This window comes from Thamnophis elegans, chromosome 3 (genome assembly GCF_009769535.1).
Source record: "Thamnophis elegans isolate rThaEle1 chromosome 3, rThaEle1.pri, whole genome shotgun sequence".
Classification (NCBI taxonomy): domain Eukaryota; kingdom Metazoa; phylum Chordata; class Lepidosauria; order Squamata; family Colubridae; genus Thamnophis; species Thamnophis elegans.
The window spans coordinates 131912882-131919312 of NC_045543.1; positions in this window are offsets into that span (position 1 = coordinate 131912882).

A 6431-nucleotide genomic window follows, 5' to 3' on the forward strand; every position below is an offset into this window, starting at 1 on the left:
GCCTTCCATCCTTCCGAGGTGGGTAAAATGAGGACCCGGATTGTTGTTGGGGGCAATATGCTGACTCTGTAAACCGCTTAGAGAGGGCTGAAAGCCCTATGAAGCGGTATATAAGTCTAACTGCTATTGCTATTGCTATTGATTATCCATTGAACTCTGTGTCTGTCTTGTTGGGTTGCAGAGCCAAACCAGACAGTTATGGAGGTGCAGATGACAGACTCAATAATTCCTCCATAGAACAGAATCAGCAGCTCTTTGGGCAGTTTGAGCTTCTGAGTTGGCCCAGAAAGAACATTCTTTGTTGTGCTTTTTTGATGACATTTTGATACAAGCTTTTCCTACAACAGAGCTGGTACCTTGACAGCCAAACCACTACTCTGTAACTTAGAACTGAAGAGAAATTTCCTTACAGTTAGAACAATTAATCAGTTGCCTCCAGAAGTTGTAAATGCTCCAACACTGGAAGTTTTTAAGAAGAGATTGGACAACTATTTGTCTGAAATGGTATAGGGCTTCCTGCCTAAGCAGGGGGTTGAACTAGAAGACCTCCAAGGTCCCTTCCAACTCTGTTATTCTATTCTACTCTGTTCTATTCTATTCTATTCTAATAAAGAAATAAGTGAAAAAAGATTTAAATGTACGTGTCCCGAAAATCTAGCTCCCCTTAGGAGGTGTTCCCATCAACTTTCCATATCTGCAAATGGTGGCAGCTGTAGAATGTCGTTGCCTGTCAATCCTGGAGCAATTTTGTGTCTGCAAGAGAAATTCAGAAAACTTAAACATCTTAATCTGATTCACAGGATATGTTTTTGGAGTGATGGAATGTTAGCCTGGAAGAGAAGGTGGAATATTCATTAAAAGAAGGGGAAAAGGTGAGTAATATCTTGGATTATTCTTTATTCTCTCATAACATCCTCCTCTGCTGCCAATATACATTAAAGAGAAAAGAAACAATCTTGCAGAGAATATGAAAAATTCCAAGTTTCCCAAGTCACACAAATAAAAAAATCCATGGGGTGCACAAACTGAAAAGTCCAATGGGAAATACAAAAGTAAATATGTGACAGAAATAATGGGAAATTAAAGACACGTGTGATAATTAAAGTGCTATGTCACTTGAGAAAAATCTCCATATTCTTTCTTTGACAAAGGATTTGATCTTAACACAGACATATTAAAAAGCACAGATGTATGTGTGAAAACCACACAAAGCAAAGACAGTTCTGCTAAAAGACACTTGAGGAAGAAGTGGTCTCCAAAAAATATAAATGTAGAAGCAAACACAAAATAAATAACATGCAATAAAAATCTATTTATTGGTAGAGGAACATTGTGAAGACTGGACATTATGTGAAGACTCAGCTCCCTGGAAAAGGTGGAAGGAAAGAGAAGAAGGGATGATCACCAACAATGTGAAGAGACACTGTTATATGATAATAGGTGCACCATTAGAAAACCCAAAGGACGAGGTTAGGCATAGATCATTGTTGTGGCCCGGCTGGTGCTGTTGGAGCTGCCACCAGACTTCGACAGCGAGGGATATTATGAGTTGGCCCTGGAGGAGGTGGAGGACCCTGGACAGGGTGCCAACTCCGAGCAGGGCGAGGAGAGACTGGTTGGCCACAAGGTGACGCTGGAGCCTTGGATCAGAGGGAGTGATCAGGAAAACACTTGTGAGTTGTTTCGGGATGCACGCCATCGAAGGGCTACTTGGTGGCAGGAACAACTGCATAATTATAGGAGATGATTATGCTCAGTTGATGCTTATTAAGATCCTCTCCTGATTATAAAAGAGACTGCTTGTGCCACGCCCTTTTGCAGAAGTCAACGTTCACGTTAAGGACTAACCAGAAACAAACTTGGCAGGCTGGATTGCTGCCAGAGTTTGTGTGCATTGCTGCCAAGCTTTGTAGGACTTGCTGCCAGAGTGCTTATCTCTTTGTTTATGTGGCTTGCAGCCAACAAGAGTCTTGACTGATTAAAAGAAACGTGGGTTTTGGCTTTTGTTCCTGGACGGAAGAGGGGGGTCAGAACACATCATCATGGATAAAATTATCTGTGCAGTTACTAAGAATTGAAATCGATTTCATGGCACCGTGTGTGTGTGTGTGTGTGTGTGTTTGTGTGTGTGTGTGTTCCAGCATAACTCTGGAACACCTTGAGCAATTTCAACCAAATTTGGTACACAAATTACTTACCCTCTGAAAACAAATACTGTGGGGGTAAGACACCTCTAACATCCCTCAGGGTGTGTGTTCTGCTAAGATACAGCCTGTTGTGCCTAACAATGGATTCCACCGTACTGCCGTAAAATGGCTTCTACTGTGTAGCGCAGTAGAGTCGCCATGGTAACAACATCACATTACTCCACAAGGAGGCTTCCTCTGGTAAGGGGGAAAATCCAACATTAGAAATTAAGGTGGTATCACTTTTCTTGACGCTTCTGGGGGCACAGGGAAACCATTTAATTGTTGCCGAAATCAGGACTTTTCCTGTCTAATACAGGATTAGGATAAAAAAATACCTGGGCAATGCCAGGTTATCAAGCATACATTTTTAAAAACCCATTCAGATTCCATGGATCTGAGATCCTGAATGCTAATATTATCAAACAGGGAGAAAAAACTTCTCAATTCATAATTGAATTCTGCAAGTTTGGAAATATTTCTATTATGTACATCCTTGGCTTCCCTTGCTTCAAGCTGAAAACCTCCTAGTTGCTGCAACCTTTCTCCAGAAGGGGAGTTGCTCTTGGACTTCCCTTCTCAAAAGCTTTTCCAACTCTTTGGTATCCTTCCAAAACTATATGGTGCCCCATAGACCGAGGGATTTCTAAACTTGGCAACTTTACGACTTATGGAGTTCCACTCAGAGGTGAAATCCAGCAGGTTCTGACAGGTTCTGGAGAACCGGTAGCGGAAACTTTGAGTAGGTTGGAGAACCGGCAAATGCCACGTCTGGCTGGCCTCGCCCCATCTATTCAGAGTCCCAGCTGATTGGGAGGAAATGGGGATTTTGCAGTATCCTTCCCCTGCCATGCCCACCAAGCCACACCCACCAAGCCTTATCCACAGAACCGGTAGTAGAAAAATGAATTTTACCACTGGTTCCACTCCCATGCTGGCTGAGGAATTCTGGGAGTTGAAATCCATCAGTCTTACAGTTGCTAAGTCTGGAGGTCTCTGCCGTAGACAGCCTCACGCTATTGCAGGTAGACCTCGACTAATGACCCAAAGTTTATGCTGCTAAATGAAACATTTGTCAAGTGAGCTTTGCCCCATTTTACGACCTTGCTTACCACAGTTGTTAAGTGAAGCATTGTAAAGTTAGTAACACGACTGTTAAATGAATCTGGCTTCCCCACTGACTTTGCTTGTCAGAAGGTTGCAAAGGGGATCACGTGACCCCGGGACCCTGAAACCATCATAAATATGAGTCAGCTGACAAGCGTCTTGAATTTTGATCACAGGACCAAGCGGATACTACAATGGTCATAAGGGTCAAAACTGGTCATAAGTCAATTTTTCCAGTGCCATTGTAATTTTGAACAGTCACTAAATGAATTGTTGTAAATCGAGGATTATCCGTACACTACTAGACATTCTACTTTCAATTTCCAACAAATGCATAGAAAATGCAGCCCTTTAGGGCAACGGCTGCTTTGCCCATCAGCTTTGTCTGGCACAGGGATTAGCAGAAGCAATCTGTAAATGTGGCTATTGAAAAGTTTATCAATATCTGGAATGAATGTGCTCCCAGCCATCGCCAGGAGTCTTTTTCTGCTTGGCTCTCTCCAGATAAATTGGGATTACAGCTGTCAAAATTCCCAGCCACGCAGCACCTTAAATTCTAATTGAACATTTTTTAAATGTTGAATGAAATGGAATTCAGAGCTGGCCATTCTGATCCCTTCCCGAGCCCACTTGCTTTGAAAGAAAAAAGGCTGAGACAAGATGTATATTCCAAATAAGGAGGGGGAAATCTCCCTTTCTGATTCTTTGCGGGTGGGGGTGGGTGGGAAATAAGATGACTCACCTCCCATTAAATGGCTCCCTTCTCTTTTATGTCCATTTGGTTCCCACGGAGAGTTTCATTGTCAGAAGTATCCAAGAATTGCCTGCCGCCTGCTCGCTTGTATCCAAATATTTGCGCTGCTTAGACATGAATTGCTCATTCAGCTAAATGCTCAATTGTGCCAGGACTCTTTTCATTCAAGGAGAATAGGAGGGCCAGGTAGCCACAGGAGAGCTGGGAAAGAATGTCCCAAAATCAGGCATTTCCCCAATGAGCAACTGTGACTCTCTTGAGAAAATTCAGAAGCTACAACTGGGGCAAAATGCATCTACCAGAATGATGCCTCAAAGACACCGTTAGTGCATGTAAACAGCTAGGCTGGGGGACATTACCACCACTCCTCACTCTTGTTGTGTGCTGCCGCCAAGCCTGCCAGGGGTGGGATCCTACCGGTTTAACAACCGGTTCTCTGAGCGCATGCTTTGCGAACGCATGCAGAGTTCACAAAAACCTCACCTTCCGTATTATTGCTGGCGAAGAAAACAGCTGAGGTGCAGCAATCCACTCTGCTGCGCCGATCAGCTGGGCTTCGGAAAAGGAAATTTGGGTGAGTATAGCGCAGGGGTAGCCGGATGGGCCCATTTCAAAGTCGGAGCGAACCAGTTTGCTCCCCACTGATAGTCGGAGCTACCGGTTCCCCCGAAATGGTCCCAAATGGTAGAATCCCACCCCTGAAGCCTGCCATGTTCAGGAAGCAAACTCTTCAGATCTTTCTCACCAAACCTAGGCTGGGGGAGGATGAAGAAATGAGTTTGTTTCACATTTTTTGTATTTACTTGGATAAAAATGACAAATCCGGTCTGAACTGCTGGCTAATAGTATGATGAAGCATTAGAATAGAATAGAATAGAATAGAATAGAATAGAAAGAATTGGAAGGGACCTTGGAGGTCTTCTAGTCGAACCCCCTGCTTAGGCAGGAAACCCTATAACTGTGATGGAGAATCTATGGCACGTGTGCCAGAGGTGCCACACAGCTCCCTCTCTAATGGCACATGAGCCATTGCCCCAGCTCAGCTTTGCCGGACATGCAGCATGCCTCCCACCAGCCAGATGGTCTTCGGGTCTCTGCTGCACATGTACAGTGGCAAGCTGTGCGTGCATGTGTGGGGGTGGAGGGTGCACGCACGTGCAAAGTGCATGCAGGGGGGCATGTTGGGGGGTGCATATTGCATTTTGGGGGTTCAGGCATGTGCCCACTTTGGGCACTCAGTCCGGAAAAGGTTAACCATCACTACCCTGTAGCATTTCAGACAAATGGCTATCCAATCTCTTCTTAAAAACTTCCAGTGTTGGAATACCCACAATTTCTAGAAGGCGAGTTGTTCCCCTGATTAATTGCTCTTCTTAATTTCTAGGTTGCTTCTCTGCTTGATTAATTTCCACCCATTGCTTCTTGTCCTGCCCTCCGGTGCTTTGGAGAATAGCTTGACTCCCTTTTCTCAGCCCCTGAGATATTGGAACACTGCAATCTTGTCTCCCCTAGTCCTTCTTTTCATCAGACTAGACATTCCCAAATAACACTTACAGGAAGCTTGCAAAAATGCCTATATTCATCAAAGCATTTCCCTTCCCATCCCTTCCATGCTGATTCGGAGGCAGAATAGGCCTAGCTTGGCTAATGTAGCCCAACGATTATTTAAAGCAGTGGTAGTCAACCTGGTCCCTACTGCCCACTAGTGGGCGTTCCAGCTTTCATGGTGAGCGGTAGGGATTTGCTGTAACTCTGCTTTATAAATTTTAGAAAGTAAAGTTACTTCCCTACTTTATAAATCACCATTACTGTGGAACTGGTGGGCGGTTAGAAAATTTTACTACTAACAGAGCAGGGGTGGGTTTCTCGCCCCGTTCCAACCGGTTCGGTTGGAACGGGGCCGGCGTCGTCCTCGTGCACGCGCGCAGTGCACGCATGCGTACTAGCGTCTGTGCGATGCTCCAGCTGCTCCTGGAGGATCGCGCAGGCACTGTATGCGTCCTGAGCATGCGTGGAAGCGCAGAACTCGTCAAAACCGGGTAAGGAGCACGGGCGGGTGGGTTGGCCCTTCGCCGTTCCCGGAAGTTACTTACTTCCGGGTTCGCCAACCAACCGGTTCGCGGGGACCGCCGCGAACCGGTTGAAACCCACCCCTGTAGATACAAAAGTGGGCGGTAGGTATAAAAAGGTTGACTACCCCTGATTTAAAGAATGCCTTCCATTATGTCTGGCTGGACAAGGAGTGCTGTAGTGGGCAGACTCTTTACTCAGCTGGTCTCTCTCTCCAGCTCTTTTTCTCGAAACACAAAACATCTGTTCCTGTTTAAAATGTTGCTATTAACATGCCAAAGCCCTGGGGACATGTCACCTTAATAAATGCTTTG